The sequence below is a fragment of the Pinus tabuliformis genome, chromosome J (assembly GCF_031772625.1).
Source record: "Pinus tabuliformis cultivar Carrire ecotype Pingquan chromosome J, CPIR1, whole genome shotgun sequence".
Taxonomy (NCBI): domain Eukaryota; kingdom Viridiplantae; phylum Streptophyta; class Pinopsida; order Pinales; family Pinaceae; genus Pinus; species Pinus tabuliformis.
Window position 1 is genome coordinate 1,107,146,244 of NC_142295.1, and position 27,072 is coordinate 1,107,173,315.

At 34.7% G+C, this 27,072-nt stretch overlaps 1 long non-coding RNA gene across 1 annotated transcript; it reads left to right on the forward strand.

Annotated features, from left to right (window-relative positions):
• Nucleotides 1-12,101: 12,101 nt before the first annotated feature.
• Nucleotides 12,102-20,348, forward strand: LOC149230926 (uncharacterized). The gene is made up of 3 exons (XR_016247404.1): nucleotides 12,102-12,231; nucleotides 12,357-12,426; nucleotides 20,254-20,348. It is a non-coding gene; the product is annotated as an uncharacterized LOC149230926 (long non-coding RNA).
• The last annotated feature ends 6,724 nt before the right edge of the window (nucleotides 20,349-27,072 follow it).

Consider the following 27,072-nt stretch of genomic DNA (forward strand, 5'->3'; position numbering starts at 1 on the left):
CAGATTCGTAATTGCTATCAATTCACCAAAGTTGCAAATTTATTCTACCTCAAAGGTATGAAATTCAAACCATTAAACACAAAGGCGCAATCTAACTGTTCTATCAACTTGGTCTGAGAGACTAACGCTAAGTTTCTCCCTTCACCAACAGTTAACCCAGATTAATATGAGTATTCTAATAATGCTATTCGAGAGGTCTATGCTTTTCTGCATGATAACTATTAATTAACGCAGAAAACTATTGATTAATTATCCCTGGTTACTTTCAAATCAGCCTATGTATCACGGATAAATGATACAAACCCTCTAATGGTAAGGGATTTGGATTGATTCATAGTCGTAGATCCCGTCAAGGCCTAGAATCTAACCTAGTACCCTGTAGCATGGTTTACCATTCCTTCTTGTTCAAAAACTCACTTACTAATTTAACAATCATCTCGCATTCACATTCGGTTTTTCTTTTGTTCTGGTAACAACACACAGACTGCATGTCTATCATATCCAGCGCTTTTTAAGATGCAATACTAATAAGTAACCACAGACTTGACAATTATAATTTGAACAACTATTTCTTGCTAAAATAATACTCATCTGTTTTGCAAGACTCCATTGGACTGCCGGCCATTATGAATGCAGAGCTCCATCCAACCACTGCCAATGAGATCAGTGGTTCACTGCACCTTCTCAGAGTTCGATGCACACTCAAAATAGTTTTTCAGGACAGTAACAACACAAGGTCGTTCTCTATCTGAATATTAAGCCTCCGATAGACTCCGTGACCAGAGAGCTTTTTCATAACAGTGTCTCTTTCTCTCCACCCCGAAGCAAACGTGCTTCCCCAGATATCGAATAAGCTACCGCCCTGGCTTATTCCATTGATTTTTATTAAGTAAAACCAAGTAAATCAGAATCTAGAAACCGTTTTTCTTTTGGGTACAACATGGAAGATTTATTACTTAATTAAAAAAAAACCTAAAATTTCTTTAGCGCAAGAATTCATGAATTGTCTGCCACTTCGTCCCAAAATAATTGGTAACCAACTTTGTTTTCGAAACCTGTATAGATTCCATCCTCTTCTCCCGTATTTCTGTTAGGGTGCTCGCCGATCCATAGTTATGAGATGTGGAAAAAATATCACCCCAGAGTGGCACGTTTGAAACATAAATTATCGGAGAAAAAAGAGGAAGTACCAAGAATTAGTTTTATAACTAATTCGTAATCTTTTAAAAGAATTACTATTTACTCAACTGAATAATTTACGCTAAGTTATTACCATAGGGATGTTACATACTCCCCCCCTAACAGGAACACCGTCCTCGGTGTTCATCTTTCATTGGAGCTTTAGACTTTACTCATGGTATTACCATCTAAACCACACAAAATGTGATCCTTTCTCTTTGAAATCAATGATTTCATTCCAAGAAAAGACGACAAACAAAATAGTAATGATATAGTCATAAGAAATATCATTAGTTATAAGCATCAATAGTCATAAGCATTCGTAATTGCAAAAATATGCAACTTCTAATCGCCACCACTTGGCCCTTATTCATTCATAATAAACAATTCTCTATGTCAACTTACCATTACTTACCATCTATTCTTGGAAATCATGAATACTTTCATGTAAGAATTTTAATAGTGGTTGGACAACTCTTCCACCCTCCATGGTAAGTAATTCCTGTAATATATGACTAACAAATTCAATCACATTAGTCACTATATTTTGAGTCAAATGAAATACGTTTGACTATCAACCAATTGTGCAATGCTAGATGATTTCTAAATCACAGTGCTTTTACAAGTACTTAAAGAGCACTAACACTAATCATCAAATGATGAATCACTGCTCACGTGCACACTGAATGAATTCTCACTAAAAACATCCGCAAGTGCTTCTAGATGTACCAAAAGAGCACCTAGCTCTCTAATCATCAAAACTGTCAATCACTGCATCATTTGGAAATGGTCTTAGCCCTTACTGAGACTTTCACATGATTAATAAAATGATACAGGAATTAAAATTTCCAATAACTCCTTATTGAACATTAAACTCATTTCCTGTTAAAAGTGCATAACACATTTCACACAACTATATATAGGATTTATTTTCAACATATCATATAGCTGATTCGTTCATTTCTTTAGCTATGAGCACCATAATAGGCTAAAGAATTCCCAACCCATGGGAACTGGTTTCCACAACCAAATCGAGTCATTTTCACATCCAGACAGTTTCTTTGATAGAGACCTTACCAGGTCTAACATGGAATTCCACTGGCCAACCAGCTCAAGAATTCCAGGGAGAGGAAATATGGGCAGACAAGTACCATCAACCCTTCCGGGCAGGTAGCTGCCATCAACCCAACTCCGGGCAGACAAGTACCATCAACCCCTCCGGGTAGGTAGCTGCCATCAACCCAACTCCGGGCAGACAAGTACCATCAACCCCTCTGGGCAGGTAATTGCCATCAACCCAAGGCATTCCAGCCTTTCACAATCCGGGCAGACAAGTACCATCAGCCCCTCCGGGCAGGTAACTGCCATCAACCCAAGGCATTCTAGCCTTTCACATCTATCTGCAACTGTCTAGCATGTTAAATTTCTCTGTTACCAATCCTTCCCAAAGTAATTTACATAATGAACCATATAATCATTATCATTAACAAAATAAACATGCATGTACACCATGCATTTACACTTATCCCTCATCATGGGTCCACAACATCTAGATTGATGGGAAACATATCCATCATACATGTTGTATGCATGCAAATTTCCCAAATAACATAATTCATGCATATCATATAACATCATTCTTTCTCATTTATGATTGCAATTCACATTGCAGCAATTTATGTGATGAGTTTTCTTGTTTCCATTAAGCTACCACTGCTTAATCCCATCAGCAACGTTAGTTATAAATATGCATCAGTTAACATGTATTCAATTTCTAAGAATGTGCATGCATACAATATTGTCATGTATAAAATCATATGCAAATACTCATTAATGTATAAATGTCAACAACAGTTGAGTTAATACTCTCAGCATTCCCAATTTTGCCATAGTCTGTTGTCCTAATTCAATTCGTCATTAATGGAGTATTATCTTACGTTTACTATGGATAGCTTTGGTCATGCATAATACAAAGAACATAACTCCATATCACAATGACTACTCTTTGTGCATACCATTGCTTATCGTATAAGCCCTTCTTTAATGTATGCAACACCCATTCCCTTCACTAGAAGGCTACCATCATTTCATACAACAAACCACATACCTCTTTCTTAAAGGAAGTCATTTTAACCTCATTCTTCTATCTTCCCTTTCAGGGAATTATCAAAGATATCCATCTTTATGTATAAAAATCAAGATACAGAACAAGATTTACTTATCCATCCAAAATCAAGAAATCAACACAACTCATCTAGCAAGACAATCTCTTCAAAAGATTATTGTCTTCAAGAAAGTTAACATGATCACTTTCTCTATGTACACACAGAGTCATAGTTCCAAAGTCACAATAGCTACCATTATGCAACATGTGTTCTCCTAACACAATTACTTTACTTCAATGCACATAGTTATTTTCATGAAACAAGTAAGGATTTGGTTCTTGTATGAACACTATTCTAATGTGTCTTTAAGGAAAGAACCTCTATTTTTATTTTCAAGAAAATTCTCATAAAATCCTTCATCTTCATACATGAAGTATGCATACTCTTAGGATGAGACTATATTTATGTATATATGTAATATACTCTTCCTTCAAGAAGTTAGAAATGAATATCTATGTGCCTAGAAGCACATTCTTAGCTATCTTTTATCATGCATGCAATGCATAATCATTTCACTAGAACTTAGAAACTAACCAGAATCATAATGCAATTAGCATATATATATATATATATATATATATATATATATATATATATATATTCCAAGAAGCTTTTATCAAATAAAGATACATATTTTAATTCAAGAAAACTTGGCCACCTTCCATGCTATGTCCTCAGGACATTTATATGCCTCATCCTCTTTCTCAAGAAGATACTTTGGCTATATTTAGCAAGGATTTTATAGACAAGAGACACGCATTTCACACACAAGACTCATGTGGAGTCTTTCTAATAGGAACTACCTATTTTCTTTACCAAGAAAACATACAAAATAATCAATCTTTAACTGCATGCCTTAACACATTTTCTTTACCAAGAAAATCTATAAAAGAACCATTCTTTTATTGCATGCATTCAAATACTTTCTCTACTAAGAAATCATATAAAACATTCATACGTGTTCTTCAAGAAAGTGAACAAGATACTTATCTTATCCTTGTTTCAACATGCATAACTAACATATTAAACCACCCTTACCGGAAGAAATTACTCTGCTTATGCAATTAGAAGCATAATCTCCCAAGTGTCACACATGCACCAAAGTTACCACTTGGTGCTAAATGCAACAACTATCATTACACTACTATGTGACCATTCCAGAATAATGACTTCAAGGAGACATTACGAAAATCATTATCATCAGCACACTATAGTTATCATTTTCCAACTCCTTAAGCATGGTCAAGGGAATACTCACATGCACGTCGAGCGCTATCTGGTCATCACCAGATTTAGCATCTTCTGCAAGATTCTGGCACTCGAAGCTTGCGTTATCTGGTCATCACCAGACTTAGCGATTCTTTTTCCCATCTCCGTCTGTCCTTACAACACGGTCTTCTTCCTTCTCCTTGCTTCTTTTCCTTTGGAAGCATCTATAGTTGGAGAAGGTAATTAGAGTTTACTGACAACTGTATTAACATAGGTAGTCTATTTATGAATAATTATCGCATGTAATTATACCATGAATGGGTCCAGGAAATGTTACCCACTGAACATGCCTCTCCAATTAAGTTCACACTGGAATGCAACGTGCATAAGAAATCCATCATTCCCATAGTAGAGATAAATTCAACCATCATTAAATCGAGGCTCCAATGGTTTTTATCTCTCAACAAGTAATGATAAACACATACCATGCTAATGGATTTCACTTAATTAAAGGGTGATCATCATTAAATCTATTAAGACTTAAGCATATACTATTCATCATGCATTCTCATGGTGAATAAAATTAAGAACTCTTCTCATGAACAACTGGACTATAGCATAGAGAGAGTAAAAATCTTCATACACACATTCCATGCATGTGACATCAATCATCCTTCACTTATTTTCGAATTGTAATAATCTTAAGTCCAATTGATTTAATGCATATAAGTTCTATGGGTTAGTCATACAACACTAACCAATCTCAACTACCAATCGTCTTCATGCATTCATGACAAGACTGAATCAAAAGTTAGTTATGACAACCAAGTCTCGCTGCTTGACTCAATGCATGTTTTCATTTTTTAAGGGGTTCTTCTAATGTCCTTTTAAAACAATTTGTCATCCTATTCAAGGATGTTCCCCATAATTTATATTCATGCATTGACTCATTAAGTTTCGTTCATTGTAACTTCAATTTTGTTTAATAAATGAATCATTGTTATTGCCATATTTGCAAAGTAAAAGTTGGTAGTTGATTGTCACTTCCCTCAATGAATGTTCAATATTGTTCTTAAGTGTAATGAGTGTTCAATACTGTTCGTAAGTGCGACAAAAGTTTCATTGTCTTTTATCCTCATCAGGAATCCAATGTTGTGAACGTAGTTATGCAACAACTTTATTACTTACTACTCAAAGTAGTTATAAACATGAATCACACCTATCATGCCAAAAGTAGTGGACTACATAAATGAATATGTGAATGATTAAACTCATACCTGAGTTAATGCCTACTGATGGCATACCTCAATATCCATTCTCCTTACCAATTCCCAAAGGCGCCTGTGCTGCAACCTTTAGCTCTGATACCACTTGTCACATACCCCGGTAACCTCGCATGTAAAAGGTAGCGAGTTAGAATTTTTCATACAAATTACCACAAGTAATTAACCAATTCACAACTCCACAATTCATCATTAACCATTAAATATAATATTCATTAGTGCATCAAGTAAATTGCCATCAAGGACAGTAAGTTACATAACCATTAACCACCACTGTGGTAGTGTAATAATATAAACTATCTCATGAATCCTTGCATCTATTTCATGATTTCCATAACCATATTAACTAATCTCATACTTGGACATTATGATCATGCCATCAAATAAAGAACCATCAACATCAAGGATTCATCGTCATCCAACTGACACAAAAGGCAATCACACCATGGAACACTGATATACCCTGAAAACCCCGTAGGGTGAAAACCAGCAAACGTTTAATCTTATTATTAAACGCTCGTGAGGGTTTTCACCCCTCACTTAATGGCTTATAAGGGATTCCATCCCTTAACCATTGTTATTAAAATCATTACAATGAATTATCATTAAGTTATCATATAACTAGCTAAAAGCTAATACAGTTTTCATGTAATCTTTTACTTACATACCGCCACATACAACATCCCTTGTGGCATGATCGTTCTAGCAATGTACGATCCTACTACTCAAACTCATCTGCATGGTCCATTAATCATTTTCCTGCCACAAGGTCAAACATCACTTTCCTTTGGCACCATCCGCCATCGCTTCCTGTCAATGAAGTTGTCAACAAACTTGGCAACATGATTAGATATCATATTAATCAATCAATAAACAACCTCTAAAAGAGATCTTTGAACATCTACTCATCTGCATGAGCAAGCATAACATACTAATTAACTGGTACATATATTCAAGTAAATTCTTGTTCCACTTTTCACAATGCTTATTCACACTAATGCATATTTCTCTTTACGAGATCTAACCATTAGCTTAAATGCATATAAATCGGCATACATCTTATAGGATGCAGAGAGCATCATTTGTTTCTTTGTTTTCTGTTGTTCGTTATCGTATGGTTACATTTACAACAACCTCGTTTATGGGTCTTGTTATTTCGTTCAGCGGATGTAGTTTCTTAACAGGGCTCAATGCCAAACTCTCATGAGATGATGAAAATATTTAAGGAACCAATTTTCTGAGTATCAAAAACATTCCAAAGAACATGACCATTGCACTATCGACTTCATTTGCCCAAATAATTGCTTAACAAAATAATTCCAAATGAAAATTCGATTTAGGATTTCATATGCATACGATTCCTCATATGTTGTGCGCTGTTACAGCTTGTTTAGAATCCAACAAATGAGCATTCGAAAATGGCAGTTGGTTTTCAAGTAGTGAAAATGTGTACCATGAAACGAAATTATTTGCAATTTCACCAATCTTTGTAATATTTCAAGATGCCTGTTACTCGTTTTAGGGTTTAAAATTCAGAGTTTAATTCCCCAATTAAATTCAGATTCGTAATTGCTATCAATTCACCAAAGTTGCAAATTTATTCTACCTCAAAGGTATGAAATTCAAACCATTAAACACAAAGGCACAATCTAACTGTTCTATCAACTTGGTCTGAGAGACTAACGCTAAGTTTCTCCCTTCACCAACAGTTAACCCAGATTAATATGAGTATTCTAATAATGATATTCGAGAGGTCTATGCTTTTCTGCATGATAACTATTAATTAACGCAGAAAACTATTGATTAATCATCCCTGGTTACTTTCAAATCAACCTATGTATCACGGATAAATGATACAAACCCTCTAATGGTAAGGGATTTGGATTGATTCATAGTCGTAGATCCCGTCAAGGCCTAGAATCTAACCCAGTACCCTGTAGCGTGGTTTACCATTCCTTCTGGTTCAAAAACTCACTTACTAATTTAACAATCATCTCGCATTCACATTCGGTTTTTCTTTTGTTCTGGTAACAACACACAGACTGCGTGTCTATCATATCCAGCGCTTTTTAAGATGCAATACTAATAAGTAACCACAGACTTGACAATTATAATTTGAACAACTATTTCTTGCTAAAATAATACTCATCTGTTTTGCAAGACTCCATTGGACCGTCGGCCATCATGAATGCAGAGCTCCACCCAACCACTGCCAATGAGATCAGTGGTTCACTGCACCTTCTCCGAGTTCGCTGCACGCTCAAAATAGTTTTTCAGGACAGTAACAACACAAGGTCGTTCTCTATCTGAATATTAAGCCTCCGATAGACTCCGTGACCAGAGAGCTTTTTCATAACAGTGTCTCTTTCTCTCCACCCCGAAGCAAACGTGCTTCCCCAGATATCGAATAAGCTACCGCCTTGGCTTATTCCATTGATTTTTATTAAGTAAAACCAAGTAAATCGGAATCCAGAAACCGTTTTTCTTTTGGGTACAACATGGAAGATATATTACTTGATTAAAAAAACCTAAAATTTCTTCAGCGCAAGAATTCATGAATTGTCTGCCACTTCGTCCCAAAATAATTGGTAACCAACTTTGTTTTCGGAACCTGTATAGATTCCATCCTCTTCTCCCGTATTTCTGTTAGGGTGCTCGCCGATCCATAGTTATGAGATGTGGGAAAAAATATCACCCCAGAGTGGCACGTTTGAAACATAAATTATCGGAGAAAAAAGAGTAAGTACCAAGAATTAGTTTTATAACTAATTCGTAATCTTTTAAAAGAATTACTATAGGGATGTTACAATAATAAATAATGGTAATTGCCAAACATAAATTATATAATGGTATTAAATTTTCTTAAGAAAAGAAAGAGCTATTTACTCAAAAATTCACGATAAAGCCAATTTTCCTTTTTATTCCACAATTGAGAATATTTCTTTGTAATTTCTTCCTACAATAAACATTGTCACCATTTTAACAACAACGTTTTCTCTACTTTCTATATTTTGTTATTGGACAACCATAAACACTTAATTTTTGAAGTGTCCTCACACCCATAACTCTTTTAGTAATTATTTAATATTGTACATGCTATTATAGTAAATATTCTAAGTGAAGCCATTACACCTTCTTAGATCATAGGCAACTCATCTGATGTAGGTAGCTAAACAAGAGAAAATGTTTCCAAGAAAGAAAATACTCTTTTGTAACTAAATTTGAAAATACTCTTTTGTAACTAAATTTTATTAGAAACTTACTTTAGAATAGTAAATAATCTTTAATTACTTCAAACTCTTGAGTTTAGGTAAATATGGAAATTCTTCAAAAAAAAATAACAACCAATGAATTTAAAATAGACCAAATATTTGAAATTCATAAAAGTTATAATTTATTTTAACTAAGAGAAAGCATTCTAATAATACTAGTCTTCTCGAATGCATTCTAATAATACTAGCCTTCTCGATTTTCACATCTTTCTTAAGTTGTTGGGTAGAATTTCCATCTTTTGAGTGACAATGTGGAGGAGTTCATTGGTGTCATCTTTCTCAGTATACCATCCCTAATAATTCCCCATTATTTTGTGGTTGTAATTTTTTAAGTTGTGATAAACTTGTCAAATGTGTTGTGATAGAAGTTGGTTTTTTCCATCTTGTATGTTCCTTATCTTTGTTCCAAACACCTTGCTGTCCTCGACCATATTCTACTCTCCACCGTGCAATTTTTTTCCATATAATGTTTTATTTGATGCTTTTCCATCATATCAGAATCTATTTTAGTTTGACCATATCTATTTTTTTTAACGTTTGGAATATGAAAATATCCTATAACATTTTCTTTTACTTTGAACATATATTTCTTTTCCATTTGGAAATTTTCAAACATAGAATTCTCTTTTGTTTCCATTGTATTACTTTCTTTAACTTTTTAAGATAAGAAAATTATTTTACTTTTGACTTTTCTACACATGCAAATTATTTTACTTTCAGTAAACCTTTTTTCTTACTTCTTCGGAAAATGCAAACTTTCTTTCCATACTTCTTTGGAATATGTATTTTTTTTCCGGGCTTTATTTTACCATGATTATATATTTGTTTACTTTTATTTTTTTAATTATAACTATATATAATAAAAATGATTACTATTCAAATAATTATTATTTAACAAAACTTGTATCATTTCTATTTTTATCTGAAATAATCAATTCAAAAAATCGTTTCTTTTCAATTTAGATATAAAAAAATATTATTTATAATTCAAATTGTCTTTAGTAAAATTATATATTTAATTTTAATTTAACACTTTAAATCAGATATTTTTCTCTTATTTATTCATTTATTATAATATTTTTTTAATTATTTATAATAATAACTTACTATTACATTTTAAAACATATATATGCAAATACTTTTATAGTTCTTTTAAATGTGAACGCGGATTTTAGAGCTACTTTGCCTAATTCATTTTTAATTTTCAGTTTTCCTTTTCTCACAAGTGGGGTTTATCCTTTTTTTCATTGTACTAAATGACCAATGTTATAGATCAAATTTGTTGATTGGAATATTTATTGATTAATTTATTTTAAAATATTAATATTATAAATATAATTATTATATAAAAAATTTATGTGATATTGAAATAATTCTATGGAGTTTTACTTTATCCCTAATTAAATTTAAATAATGGACATAGTGTTCACTTGAAGTTTTGGAGCTTCTTTAGAGAGGGTATCAATTGATGTGTAAAATTGAGTGCACTAAAAAGAGTTCAAGGCTTTCTGTCACATCTCTCGACACCTATCTACGCTCAGTAAAAAAAATTATACTTTAAAACACCACTTTAACTACTATTATTAAATTTTCACCGATTCATAAGGTTCATGGCAAGATAATAAACCAGTGATTATACGTATCATTCGAGTGTAATAACTTTTTGCGTACCTTTGGGATTATGAAGGTTCATATGGTAATGGTTACATAATTAAAACGCCGGGACTGTCGATCGCAGGCAATCAACATCGCAATTCTGTTGAATAGTGATAGTCCATTCTTCCTCACTGATCCATTCTCGGTAGCGATTGCCGCGACATCGATCTATCATCGTCACTCTCGGAACTAGATTCAGCTGGCAGAACAGAGAGAACTAGATTCAGCTGGCAGAACAGAGAGAGGTCTGGCTATAATTAAGCATTCACCCATGATTGATTTATGGCTACAAACACAGGTTTCAGTTTCAGAAGAACACTAGTAGAGGGCAACCAATATTTCCGACCCCATTAATACATCGGTACAAGTTCAAATTTCGAATTTGGGCGGGGAGGGTCTTGTGTTTGGTATGAGGCCATTTCAAATTTCGAATTTGGGCGGGGCAGGTCTTGTGTTTCGCATGAAGCCATTTCATGGCTATCAATATCAGAGGAAGCCATTTCATGGCTATCAATATCAGAGGAACGGATGGGCCTATCTTATGCATGCTTCCGTGTTTCATGACCATCAATACAAACAGCGAGACTGTAACACTCTATCACAATGGTAATTTTTTTGCATATATATTTATTCACCAACTTACATTAAAACATGCATATATCCCTTGTATTGATATTCTCCGTATATTTGACATATATGTGCACTTAATAACATAATAACATGCATATAATGCCTCATATTAATTTTCTATGTGCTTCCAACATATATGTGTATCCCAGCACACACATCCTAACCAGCACGAATACAACTTCATTCAACATATTGTAATGGTCATATTCAGGTTACATGCATACATTGTTAATCGATACCCCATACCCGTTTATTAAAAGGTATACACTTATATTAGTTTTAAAGTGAAGCGGTTAAGGGTTTTGAAGCCTCGGTAAGCCCCGAGTACTATGATTTGTCATCTTCTTAAATGCGACCTTTATGGCCTTTACCTTGGGATGCGCCAAGTTGCCTTTTGAAACGCGGGTGCGGTGGTATCTTGCCGCTTACAGCGCTTACTTGTTGAATGCCGTCCACCTGGCGAGATCTATGGCCAGCCTTTGCACTGCCATGTGAGGTGGCGTGACTCCAGACTTCAAAGGTTATGAGGCCGAGTACCTCCGTATTCCCATTTCGCGCTCATATTGCTTCCGGGTCCTTCTTACCGATCAGACGGTGGAAGGAAAACTCAGTCAGATCGATGGTCGAGACTATGCCACGAGGCAGGGTTTTGCTCTAAGTATTTAAGGCCCAGTTCATTATCGACTTGTTATTGTTTCCATCCCGGAGCGACTGTATGCTGCCGAGGTCCTTGGCACGACTGCGTTCTGCTAAAGTCTTGGATAGCTCTTTGCCATATCAGGGTTACAACCTCAGTCAGAGCATGATGACCTACGGCGGCCACTCCTTTCGGTTCAGGTAAAGTAGTTTCAAGTTAGTCCTCATGATTTCCAGCCTAACTATTTCCATTGTTATTTGTTTTTTTTTGCAATTGTTCTCAGTCATTTCAATAAGGTTCACCGTTAACTGACTTAATTTTTTAGGGAGCGCTTCGGCGACCAGCCGGCGTTGGAACAAGGTCTGGCTCTATCGTCTTCAGCCGCCCTGCCTCAGGTAAGAGTGGGTGATTTCCCATAAGTTCTGCTTTCGATTCTTTTCTCAGGGCAATGGCTAAACCTCTGTTCCACTGAACAGGGATGCTGAGGCTCTTGTTCTCATAATACATTCCTCCGCCATGCGTCCAGGGTTTTCTTACTGAGAAATTGCACGATCCAATGTTATTAGTTTAATGGTTATTATATCTAGTTCTTTTGTTCTTTTTTTTAAGTTCAGATTCAAGCGGTTCTCCGCACAGGCACAGTTTGCCGGTTAACTGTATATATGTACAATTCTTAATCTGGTACTCGCCGGTTTACGGACATTTCTTTTTGTCAAATACTGTTATGGTTTCATAATGTTAATCTTTTATTGCTTCGGCTGCAAACTTGTTTTGTGTTACGACATTTTGATACAGCTAAGACTTCTGTATTAAAATTATGCTCAGTATGCACCGCTGTCTCCACAGGCTTTATTGAACTCGTTTTCCATACGAGTCGCACTCGAATTCTTGTCAGTTATTTTGATTATTTGCAGAGGTTAGTTCTTGGTTTTGTCTCCAGCCTTGGTGCCCTGCTGGCTAAGCATACGCCTACGCCTTGCAGCGGTGATATCCCAAGGCTTGAATCTTTGCAAATATCTCCACACATGTTTAATATGTTGTTCTTTCCTTTATTATACGAACAGGAATCTTTTAACCTGTAAATTATATTTGGTTAATGCATGAATATAGCCTCGGCAGATGTTTAACTTGTTGTATTTACATATATGCGGTATATAGCTTCAGACAGATGATTTACTTGTTATATTTGTATATATGTGCTGTATATAGCTTCAGACAGGTGTTTTACTTGCGCATTGGCAGTGATACTGTTATCACACCAGAGTTTTCTTCTAATGGCTTTCGAGTTATTCGGTCGCTCATGATGGTGTATTAGTTTAGTTTTCCTCTGTTTATTGCTACTTAAATCAGGAATAGAAGACATATCTTTGCTGTTACTGTTCGTTCTTTTCCAGTTACTTTAAATACCACCTGCTCTAGAAATTACAACTTAGGAATAACCAATCCTATCTGTTTTACTACTGGTTTGACCGACTGAGATACAAGTTCTTTGCTTTGCATATATAAATACGACACTTGCTTTCTTGAATTGAATTTAAGACACGGTCTTTACCGAGCACAGAAAGAATGTTTTTAATAAAATAAGCAGAGTGTCTTTCTCTGTTCTATTTACTCACCACATATTAATAAAGTCTTTTCTCAGTTAATTAACTTAATAGGCCATACCTGTTTAGCCGCAAACCTGTATGGAATGCTTGTCAATCCACCCGTCCGTAGGAAGAATTCTTCTCGATCTTCCACCCCCAAGCACTTGCAGACCCTCTTGACTGCAATTTCACTGGCTTTGCCAGACCTCGCTATCTGGTCCTAACCAGACATAGCGCATACAGGAAAATTTCTTCCCTTTTTCCTATGCCATTTGATCACTACCAGACATAGCATAGTTTCTTTCTTTTTTCTCTTTTCTCTGCCATCTGATCCTAACCAGACTTGGCAATCTTTCCCCTTTTTCCTCTGGGGCTCAACTACCTCCTGAAGGTAGTTAGAGTTCTATTTTTAACTGCCTCCACAGTTACTAACCATGATTAATCATATACTCAAATCAAACAGTACTAACACAATTTTTAATTATCATAATACTAACAACAAAGTTATATACTTTTCAAATAAAGTCTTTGTTCATAGTTGCTTTACTATTTACCAACATTAACTTTTCACGAGGGATGTTACATCTCCCCCTCCTGAAAGTCTACATCATCCCGATGTTGCTGCTCATTCAAAAACAATCTGGGATAAGTATCCCTCATAATCTGTTCATTTTCCCAGGTGGCCTCATCAGGCCCAAAGTGCTGCCACTGCACTTTAACCTGGTTGATAACCTTTTTCCGCAGCTCGACTCTTTTCCGATCTAGTATGTTCACTGGTTCGACCAGGAACTCTCCTTCCGGTCCCATCTGAAACACATAATAATCAGATTAGCTGCTTACTAGTACTCCATTTCAGTTTACATTAATTAACAGTCTTTCCTTACCTGAATGTCCTGCCAACTTATTATATGACTAGGATCATAAACATATTTCTTTAAAACTGGTACATGGAAGAAATTATGGACCCGAATATGGCTGGGCAGGGCGAGCTGATAAGCTACCGGCCCCACTCGTGCCAAAATTTGGAATGGTCCACAAAAACGCGGTGCCAACTTGGCACAAGTACTCCATTGGAGAGTACTTTTCCTAGCTCGAATTCTAATGTACACATGCTCACCCACTTGGTATTCTTTAAATGTTCTTTTCCGATCTGCAAAATTTTTCTGCCTGTCCTGGGCCATCTTTAGATTAGCTCGAACCTTTTTCACCATGACTTCCATCTCCTCCAACATCTTAGGGCCCAGCAAGAATTTGTCCTCCGGTCCACTCCAACTGGAGGGTGTGCGGCATCTCTGACCGTAAAGCACTTCGAATGGGCTCATCCTCAAGGATGCATGATAACCATTGTTATAAGCGAATTCTACTAGGTGTAAATACTCTTCCCAACGCGTGGGTTGCTGCATCACATAAGATCTCAGCATGTCCTCCACTACTTGATTCACTCGCTCAGTCTGCCCATCAGTCTGCGGATGATATGCAGTGCTGAAGTTCAACTGAGTTCCCAGACCTTCAAATAAGGTCCTCCAAAAAGCCGAGGTAAATTTAACATCACGATCAGATATTATTGTTTTTGGCAGTCCATGAAGTTTAAATATATTTTGCATAAAAATATTTGCGATTTGAGTTGCACGGTAAGTGGATTGAACCGGTATGAAATGAGCTGATTTGCTGAGTTTATCTACCACTACCATTATAGAATCATTGTTCTTTTTGGATTTTGGCAAACCTGTAACAAAGTCCATGGTTATGCTCTCCCACTTCCATTCTGGTATGGGTAATGGTTGTAGTAATCCCGCAGGGTGCTGATGTTCAGCCTTCACCTGTTGGCACTCTAAGCAGCGCGCCAGGTACTCTATTACATCCCTTTTCATACCAGGCCAGTAATACTCCTTCCTTAGCGAGGTGATTAATTTCTGGTAATCGGGGTGTCCTGCATAAGGACTTTTATGATATTCATCTAGAATCTTCTCTTTAATGCTGCTTTAATTGGGTACATAAATCTTCTTCTGGTAGCACAAAATTCCGGCTGCATTCAAGGTGTACCCTTGTTGTATTAAGTGGGTATTTGAATTCTGTACCAATTGCTTCTTTTGCAAGTAAATTTGATCTTGTGCAACAGCCTCGTCAATCTCTTTGTCAAGGGTGGACCATCCTCGACTAATACCAATTTCATAAATGCAATGCACTTTTCGGCTCAGTGCATCAGCTACTCTGTTCTCTTTTCCCTTTAAGTGTTTAATTTCAAAATCGAAATTTCCCAAAAAGTCCACCCATCTTGCTTGTCTTGCGTTTAAAGTCGGTTGACTAAAGTAACTAGTCAAACTATGGTGATCCGTCATCAGCAAAAATTTTCTTCCTACTAAATAATGACGCCACATCTTTAATGCATGAATCACCGCGGTTAATTCCAGATCATAGGCAGAATATTTCTGCTCATGTTCTTTTAAATTTCTGGATTCATATGCAATCACCTTACCTTCCTGCATTAGCACTCCACCCACGCCCTCTTTACTTGCATCCGTGCAAACTACATATTCCTTTTCGGGATCTGCCACACTCAACACAGGTGCGGTGGTAAGTAGATGTTTGAGCTGTTCAAAGCTTCGTTGACAGTCTGCTGTCCACTTAAATATTTTTCCCTTCTTCTGCAAAGAGGTGATAGGGTAGGCAACTTTGGAAAAACCTTCTACAAACCACCGATAATATCCAGCCAGCCCCATGAACGATCGAATATCTGCTACGTCCTTGGGTATTGGCCATTCCATTATAGTCTTGATCTTTTCGGGGTCTACAGCTATACCCTCCTTGGTAATAATGTGGCCCAAATACTGGATCTGTTCTTTATAAAAATCACATTTGCTGAATTTACCATATAACTGATGCTCCCGTAGTGTCTGTAACACTATCCTTAGATGCTCCTCATGCTCTTTGATATTTCGGGAGTATATAAGTATGTCATGAATAAAGATCAATACAAATTTGTCTAGATATTGATGAAATACACTGTTCATCAAACACATAAATGTAGCTGGTGCATTAGTTAACCCAAAAGGCAGTACCACGAACTCGTAATGTCCATAACGAGTACGAAAAACTGTTTTGGCTATGTCCTCATCTTTAATTCTGATTTGATGGTAACCGGATCTTAAATCGATCTTTGAGAAAATTGACGCCCCCTTTACCTGATCAAACAGCTCATCAATGCGGGGTAGTGGATATTTGTTTTTAACTGTCAGTTTGTTCAGCTGTCTATAATCTATGCACATACGCAGAGTTCCATCCTTTTTCCTCACAAATAGCACAGGAGCTCCCCAAGGAGATACACTGGGACGGATATACTTCTTGTCCAACAGCTCTTGCAGTTGCATTTTTAACTCAGTTAACTCCGGCACACTCATCCGATAGGGTGCTCGGGACACTGGGGCTGCTCCGGGTACCAACTCGATGGTGAAGTCCAAATCTCTTTTGGGCGGCAGGCCTGGAATCTCTTCAGGAAATACGTCCGCAAAATCTTGCACTACCGGTATATTTTCAACAGTTGCAACTTTATCCACAGAACCTGCGTACCCCACTTGCACTGCATAAATCTGGCATTTCTTCCGGACGCTTTTAACCAGCTGTGAGGCCGTGATTGGCCGGATCTGCACTGGTTTCTGGATGCCTTGAATCTCTTTTCCCACCCCCAGTTCATCTCGGTAAGATACTGTTTTTGTTTTACAATTAACTACAGACCACCTCTGCTCCAACCAATCCATTCCTATCAGCACATCATAGGATCCAAGAGGGAGTACGTTTAATTCCGTTGTTATTGTTTGACCAGCTATCCTTAACGGACAGTTGCTGACCTTAGTCAGTACTCGTCTTTTGGCCCCAGTGGCCAGCTGTACTAACCAAGGACTTTTAAATTTAACAGTTTGCAAACTACAGTTCTCCACAACTTTGGGACTTACTTAGCTTAAAGTAGCTCCTGGGTCTACTAAAATAGAAACAGTTCGATTAAAGATCTTACCTTCAAACTTTATCATTGTTGGTTGGTAATCAGCTTGTCGATCTTCCAGTGCTGCATTTATTCTGGGCATAGATCGGGCCACATCTCCTACTGTAGAAGCTTCATAAATCTGGGACAACTGATCGCTATCCTTCCGATGAGGGCAATTTTTAATATAATGGGGTCCACCACAACCCCAGCACTGAACAGGTGGTCTAGCTGAGCCTTCATTGTCCAATTTAACTTGCTGTTCACTGTATTTAGATTCAGCAGGAGGCTTGAATCTGTTCTGATTTTTGGTTGGATTTCTGGCATTGCCTCCTTTCGATAATCCTTTTTGAAAGTTGTTGTGAGTTCCCTTAGTTCCCACAGGCATTCTGCTGCCCCTCTTATCTGTCCAACGCTTCCCAGAATTTTCTCCTTTTTGCTTGTTTTGCTGATAACATAATCTTGCCTTTCGAATTGCTTCATCCATCGTTTTCGGATTATCAAACTCTATCCTTTCTCGCATTGCCAAAGGTAGGCTACTAACAAACCTTTGTACCTTAGCCTTCTCCTCACGAATATATGGCACATAACGAAGCAGGGACGTGAATTTAGTTACGAACTCGTCAATGGTCTGCTGTCCAAGTCGCAGATCATGAAATTCTCGCGCTTTTTCATCGTAAAAGCGTTCTGTCAGATACTTCTCCTTGAAATACCTCTGAAAAACTTCCCAAGTCACGTCCTGCTCACTCACTCCCTTCACCATCTTGACCTCCTCCCACCATAGTGTGGCTTTAACCTGCAGTTGGAATATAGCCAGCCTGGCTTTAAGATGGTAGTCATACTCGTATACTTGAAAATACTTATTCATATTGATTAGCCATGCCTCTGCAGCTTCTTCTGACTCCCCATCGAAATGAGGTGGTTTAATCTTCCGAAACTCCCCTTGTAGTTCCATCCATGGTCTTTTTGGAGTTGGATATTCAGAAGCAATGACTGACTTCTCTTCCCGCGTCTCCCCTCTGTCCTCTGCTTCCTCCTGTTTAGTGTGATAGCTCGGTTCATCTGTTCCTCGTGTCTGTTCAGGTCTCGGATGTGACTGCTGTTGATGTTGCTTATCAGATAAACTTTTCAGAATCCTCTCCTGTTCCACATTTAATCTTGCATTATCTGCGCGCAACCGGGCCATTTCGTCCTTTAGTTCCTGAACTGTCCTCATTAGCATCGAATCATTATTGCGGCCTTCTGCTCCCAGTTGCACCCAAAGCTCAAGATTTCCCTGAGATTGCCTCATGTTATCGGGTTGATCCAAATTTCCATGAGGAGCGCTATTTGCTCTCCTCATTTTGCTGCTACCTGTTTAAGAATAACTCATTATACAGATATAATTTGTTTTAGCTTACTCGTAACTTTTGTCATGACACTATGTATATTTACATTACTGTGTAGTTTGAAAATTTTCCCAAAGGTCACAAAGTTGTGAACCTGGGCTCTGATACCAATTTGTCACACTCTATCACAATGGTAATTTTTTTGCATATATATTTATTCACCAACTTACATTAAAACATGCATATATCCCTTGTATTGATATTCTCCGTATATTTGACATATATGTGCACTTAATAACATAATAACATGCATATAATGCCTCATATTAATTTTCTATGTGCTTCCAACATATATGTGTATCCCAGCACACACATCCTAACCAGCACGAATACAACTTCATTCAACATATTGTAATGGTCATATTTAGGTTACATGCATACATTGTTAATCGATACCCCATACCCGTTTATTAAAAGGTATACACTTATATTAGTTTTAAAGTGAAGCGGTCAAGGGTTTTGAAGCCTCGGTAAGCCCCGAGTACTATGATCTGCCATCTTCTTAAATGCGACCTTTATGGCCTTTACCTTGGGATGCGCCAAGTTGCCTTTTGAAACGCGGGTGTGGTGGTATCCTGCCGCTTACAGCGCTTACTTGTTGAATGCCGTCCACCTGGCGAGATCTATGGCCAGCCTTTGCACTGCCATGTGCGGTGGCGTGACTCCAGACTTCAAAGGTTATGAGGCCGAGTACCTCCGTATTCCCATTTCACGCTCATATTGCTTCCGGGTCCTTCTTACCGATCCAACGGTGGAAGGAAAACTCAGTCAGATCGATGGTCGAGACTATGCCACGAGGCCGGGTTTTGCTCTAAGTATTTTAAGGCCCAGTTCATTATCGACTTGTTATTGTTTCCATCCCGGAGCGACTGTATGCTGCCAAGGTCCTTGGCACGGCTGCGTTCTGCTAAAGTCTTGGATAGCTCTTTGCCATATCAGGGTTACAACCTCAGCCAGAGCATGATGACCTATGGCGGCCACTCCTTTCAGTTCAGATAAAGAAGTTTTCAAGTTTAGTCCTCATGATTTCCAGCCTAACTATTTCCTCTGTTATTTGTTTTTTTTTCAATTGTTCTCAGTCATTTCAATAAGGTTCACCGTTAACTGTCTTAATGTTTTAGGGAGCGCTTCGGCGACCAGCCAGCGTTGGAACAAGGTCTGGCTCTATCGTCTTCAGCCGCCCTGCCTCAGGTAAGAGTGGGTGATTTCCCATAAGTTCTGCTTTCGATTCTTTTCTCAGGGCAATGGCTAAACCTCTGTTCCACTGAACAGGGATGCTGAGGCTTTGTTCTCATAATACATTCCTCCGCCATGCGTCCAGGGTTTTCTTACTGAGAAATAGCACGATCCAATGTTATTAGTCTAATGGTTATTGTATCTAGTTCTTTTGTTCTTTTTTTTAAGTTCAGATTCAAGTGGTTCTCCGCACAGGCATAGTTTGCTGGTTGACTGTATATATGTACAATTCTTAATCTTGTACTCGCCGGTTTAAGGACATTTCTTTTTGTCAAATACTGTTATGGTTTCATAATGTTAATCTTTTATTGCTTCGGCTGCAAACTTGTTTTGTGTTACGACGTTTTGATACAGCTAAGACTTCTGTATTAAAATTATGCTCAGTATTCACCGCTATCTCCACAGGCTTTATTGAACTCGTTTTCCATACGAGTCGCACTCAAATTCTTGTCAGTTATTTTGATTATTTGCAGAGGTTAGTTCTTGGTTTTGTCTCCGGCCATGGTGCCCTGCTGGCTAAGCATACGCCTACGCCCTGCAGCGGTGATATCCCAAGGCTTGAATCTTTGCAAATATCTCCACACATGTTTAATATGTTGTTCTTTCCTTTATTATACGAACATGAATCTTTTAACCTGTAAATTATATTTGGTTAATGCATGAATATAGCCTCGGCAGATGTTTAACTTGTTGTATTTACATATATGCGGTATATAGCTTCAGACAGATGATTTACTTGTTTTATTTGTATATATGTGCTGTATATAGCTTCAGACAGGTGTTTTACTTGCGCATTGGCAGTGATACTATTATCACACCAGAGTTTTCTTCTAACGGCTTTCGAGTTATTCGGCTGCTCATGATGGTGTATTAGTTTAGTTTTCCTCTGTTTATTGCTACTTAAATCCGGAATAGAAGACATATCTTTGCTGTTACTGTTCGTTCTTTTCCAGTTACTTTAAATACCACTTGCTCTAGAAATTACAACTTAGGAATAACCAATCCTATCTGTTTAATACTGGTTTGACCGACTGAGATACAAGTTCTTTGCTTTGCATATATAAATACGACACTTGCTTTCTTTAATTGAATTTAAGACACGGTCTTTACCGAGCACAGAAAGAATGTTTTTAATAAAATAAGCAGAGTGTCTTTCTCTGTTCTATTTACTCACCACAGATTAATAAAGTCTTTTCTCAGTTAATTAACTTAATAGGCCATACCTGTTTAGCCGCAAACCTGTATGGAATGCTTGTCAATCCACTCGTCCGTAGGAAGAATTCTTCTCGATCTTCCACCCCCAAGCACTTGCAGACCCTCTTGACTGCAATTTCACTGGCTTTGCCAGACCTCGCTATCTGGTCCTAACCAGACATAGCGCATACAGGAAAATTTCTTCCCTTTTTCCTATGCCATCTGATCACTACCAGACATAGCATAGTTTCTTTCTTTTTTCTCTTTTCTCTGCCATCTGATCCTAACCAGACTTGGCAATCTTTCCCCTTTTTCCTCTGGGGCTCAACTACCTCCTGAAGGTAGTTAGGGTTCTATTTTTAACTGCCTCCACAGTTACTAACCATGATTAATCATATACTCAAATCAAACAGTACTAACACATTCTTTAATTTTCATAATACTAACAACAAAGTTATATACTTTTCAAATAAAGTCTTTGTTCATAGTTACTTTACTATTTACCAACATTAACTTTTCACGATGGATGTTACACAGACAACCAGATGGATGGATGATCATATCATGAACATCTCCATACCTATTAACCAGAAAGTGTTCGCCTGAAAATTAAGTATATCGATTGACGGGTAAATAGATATCAGAGTTCCCATGTACCGATGTACTTAGAAGGTGCATTAATGTAGCTATAAAGGTGGAAATAGCTCTTGTCGTATCACTGGTGCCAATAGCTCTTGCCGTATCCCTGGTGCTTCTATATAGCTCTTGCCGTATCCCTGGTGCTTCTATATAGCTCTTGCCGTATCCATGGTGCTGGTGTTGGGTATTACGTAATTAAGAAAAAACTTGTACGAACGCATTAACTCTCAGTTGAACACCAAAATTGGACTATAGAACCATATATTAAGTGGTACCAATAAAATATATTAAGTGGTGACAATAAAATAATATTAAGGAAGAGAAAGAATATTTATCTTCCGTGTTTAAGAGTATACATTATAAAGATAAAGAAATTAAGATAGCTTTAGAGAGAAAGGAGGGTGTTATCTGAAATTCCCAAGGCCCAAGACTTTAATTAATGTGGTAGAGTTTTCCTACCATATATTCAAGGAGTAACAGATAAGATTGCCAAAATCCTAAGAAGGAAAGACATAGTCACTCAGTTCTCAGCACCTGGAACAATTAAGCAGGGTATGAGGTCTGTCAAAGATGATATTGATAGACAACAACTCAAGGGAGTTTACAAAATTGACTATTCATGTGGCAAAAGTTACATTGGTGAAACAGGTCATTCTTTGCAGAAAAGACTGAAAGAGCATGGAGCTGATATCAAGAATGGAAGATCTCGTACTTCAGCACTTGCAGAGCATTCCTCAAAAACAAAACATCAGGTTTGTTTGGAAAACGCCTCAATCATCGCAAGGGAAGAGCAGCATCAAAGAAGGAAGATCAGGGAGGCTCTTGAGATTATAAAACACCCCCAGAATCTCAATCGGGACAATGGTATCGAGATCAGTGGTAGTTGGCTCCCCTTAATCAAAAGGTTAGAACCTCCAAAAACTTCCCAAGTAATGAGGTAGGTTTTTTTTTTTTTTTTGTAGATATTCATATGAATTAAAATAGATATTAGGATTAGGTTTTATAATAATTATTATCATTAAAATTTAGGGTTATTTTATTTATACTTATAATAATAGTAATAATAATATTAACAAATCAATCATAATAATAATCAGTTTCTAACTAAGAATAAAATCTACTTATGTTATTTTATTATAATATAAAAATATAATAAAATTAAAATAAAATAAAATAGAATAAAATAATTATTATTCTTAATAAATTAATAATAATAATTATAAATTATTTTTATAATTAAAAACTAAATAAAAGTTTTAAACTAGTATTATTTAAAAATTAAATATATAAATAAGAATAATATAATTATAATAAAAATTATCATCTTTTAAATTTAATTCTTAAAAAATTAAAAAATTAAATAGATATTATTCTTAATAAATTAATAATTATTATTATTAATTGTAAAAAATTAAAAAATCAAAATTAATAAAAATAATTTAATTATGATAATCATAAATTATAAATAATAATAATAATAATAATAATAATAATAATAATAATTTATTTACTATTTAGAATATTAATTATTAATAATTAAAATTAAAAATTAAAATAAAATTATTAGCCGACTTTCAATAAAAATATTTATTTAACTATTTATCATTTCATAAAGCTCTTCTATCATCATTCAGATTGGTGTTGATAATGGATCCCTGTTGGGATTTGAAACATTGACAGAAATATGGTAGATACTCAGAGACTAAGCTCAAAACAAAATAATGACTAACCTCAAAACAAAATAATATATGAAGTAGTAACAAGAAAATATATTAAGTGGTGACAACAAAATAATATCTCTAGTACATTACAAAAAATGATAACAAAATAATATATCCAATATTATCTAGCATAGTTATTAAATTTAAATTCAAATTCAAATTCAAGTTTGAATCAGATGTTGAAAATATTCGTCTCTAAAATTTAATATGAGAAAAATTTGAAAAGAAATATCTCACCTACTTAATATTAAAAAAAAATTATATATGAAATTTAATATGTAAATTTACTTACTATTCCATTCACAAATCTTTACCATACGTAATTACAGGTTGTTATTTTCTAGTTTATTTTTAATATATAAGTAGCATATAAATTTATTTACTATTTTATTTAAATGCAAATTCATCCTTACGATTTGCCCTAACAATATACTATTTTATAAGTATTTTTCAATATTTTCGAGAAATAAGATATAAATTTATTTAAAGATTATGCAATTATGATAGTTTGGCGAGGAATTGTGTGCAATCATGACTTTGTACTCAAGAAACGTACCTAACAAATTCAAAAGTTTGGATTTTATTATACATTTTATTTTAGCAAAAAAATTAATTAAAAATTGCCCTCCACGAAAATTATGATAGTTTGGATTTTATTATATATTTTATTTTATTATAATGGAATATTAATATATGGAAAATGTTTTTAAATTTAAATTTGATTATTTAAATATCGTAATTTAATTAAAATAATATTTTATAATATAAATATAATTAAAATATAAAATTAATTATAATAATTTTATATTTTAATTAAAAAAAATATTTTATAATATAAATATGGTTGAAATATAATATTAATTATTATAATTATAGTTAAAAAACTTAAATATTTTATAATATAAATATTTTTGAAATATAACATTAATTATTATAATGGTAATCAAATAATTTTAAAAAATATAATGCTGGTAAGTTTGGAATAATTTTTTTATTTTTTTAAATAAGTGTGGTTTCATATATATTGTGATTTTTTTATATCTATTATGTAACTTATATGTATTAATATGTGAAAGTCACATGCTTAGTTTAATGCTAATTTGTTAAGTAAGTAAATTTCATTTTTTTAAATTTATTATGTAACTTATATGTATTAATATGTGAAAGTCAAATACTTAGTTTAATGCTAACTTGTTAAGTAAGTAAATTTCATTTTTTGGTTAAACATTTCATCATTTGAAACAAGTAGAAGAGTCTTTTTTTTCAACGGCATATTTTTAATAATTAACTTTATAATAACCAAATTTGGTTCACAATAAGGTATTTAAAATCTTGATATATAAAGATATCCATTAACATAAATAATTAATATATAGAAGTACGAGTAGAAATGATTTGATATGATTATGAAGATTAAACTAGAGTATCCTTTCATTAACAATCATATCCTTTGATATATCATTTCATTCTTATGAATTATACTTATTAACAATTATTATTTATTACATTGCATTTCTCTTCAAAAAATGCTTTGTACTCAAACCATATTTATGAAAAGACATCCATGGCTTGTAATTTCCTTGCATCATTTTCTATTCTTGACTTTATCACAGTGGGTAACACTAGGATACGAACCTTGAAGTATTCAGCAAAAATGTCGAATAGAAAGAGAACCATCATAATTCAATAATTTCTCGAGAAAGAGAACCATCATAATTCAATAATTTAGAGAATATTGCACTTCCCTAATGAGTTGTTAGGGAATTCTTTGCATTGGGCATCAATATTTTTTGGAAGATAAGTTAGTTGCTTTTGTCCTTGGTGATATTGCTACACTGATTGATTAAGATATCTTTTCTTATGATTTGTTCTTGTAAGATGAAAATTATTATTGTGCTTGTAGCATTTAGTTCGTTTACTTTTGGAATATGATTTTCTTCATGCCCTAAAATTGTTTGGTTGGTAGTGGGGGGTTTGAGTGAATTTATGTTCATTATTTTCATTATTTTTGTTGTTGTTGTGGTTAATATTTCTTTATAACAATCTTTATAACATTTTAAAGTAATATATTATAAAATTTGGGAGTATTTGTTAATAGATTCATTTCCATATTTATGATAACTATATAAAATTGATCTATATTTTTATTTTACTAGAGAGTATATATTTATGTGAGTAAATTCATGTTATCTAGCCGTCTAAGATTTGTCTTTCCCATGGATCATATGATATTTTTCTTAATTTGGTATCTCGGTTTCATAAAAATAGATATCTCATGTCTATAACATGAAATGACTTAAAAAATAAATTTCTATGGAAAAGCATCACTTTAAATATAACATTTGTAATTAATTTACAATGCAATTTTATAATTAATAAGTCTTTAAATTTTTATATAATTAAAAGATTATTAGAATAATTTATTTATAATCTTGATTTAATATATTTATTATAAGTTTTCAATATAAAATAATAAATTAAAGCATTAAGTGTATTATATTTTTCAATTAACATTATTATTGTTTTGATTTTTTAAAATAAGAATAATCAAAATTATTTAAAGAACTCACGAAAGTTATTTTAATTTTTTTTAGGCTTTACATTTCTATTCATCATTATTTTTTTAAAATTTTATTCACACTATTGTTATAATTATTTTAAACAATATTATAACAAAATTATTAATATATTAATTATATTTCTCTTTTATTTAAATTCAGTTGCATGTACTCGCTACTATGTAGCTTGTTTTTAATGTCATGTTTCCCTATAGAAAACAATAGGTTGATTATAGTTTTTTCATTTCCAATCAATTGGGGCATACACTTGCTAATGTCCACAGGATTATGCTAGACGTGGGCATCGATTATGCTAGAAACAAACATACAGGCAATCTACAGGCTATTTCCAATGCTTGTTATCTCTCAGTAGTGGCTGCATATAAGATGGTTGCCTCCCTTATAACTAGTTTTTTTTTTTTTTTTTTTGTCTTTCCAACTTTTTCTTTGATTCTTGTGATGTTTAAATTTAAAGTATTCATGGTGGAAACTACTGAATTTACAGGCAGCTATAGATTGTGTTTATGTTTCTTTACACAAGATGATTCATGCAATCCATCATTGTCATGTACAAAATAACTCTTCGTTAAGTGTGAAGCCAAATAAAAGAGAAAAAGAAAAAAAATAATGTTCATGGTTGACTTTGACAATGGCATTAAATGAATCATTAAATTATGTCCACTGCTAGATTATGTTCTTGTTTAAATTTAGGAGTTAGATTATGTATTTTTAAATTGAAGAGT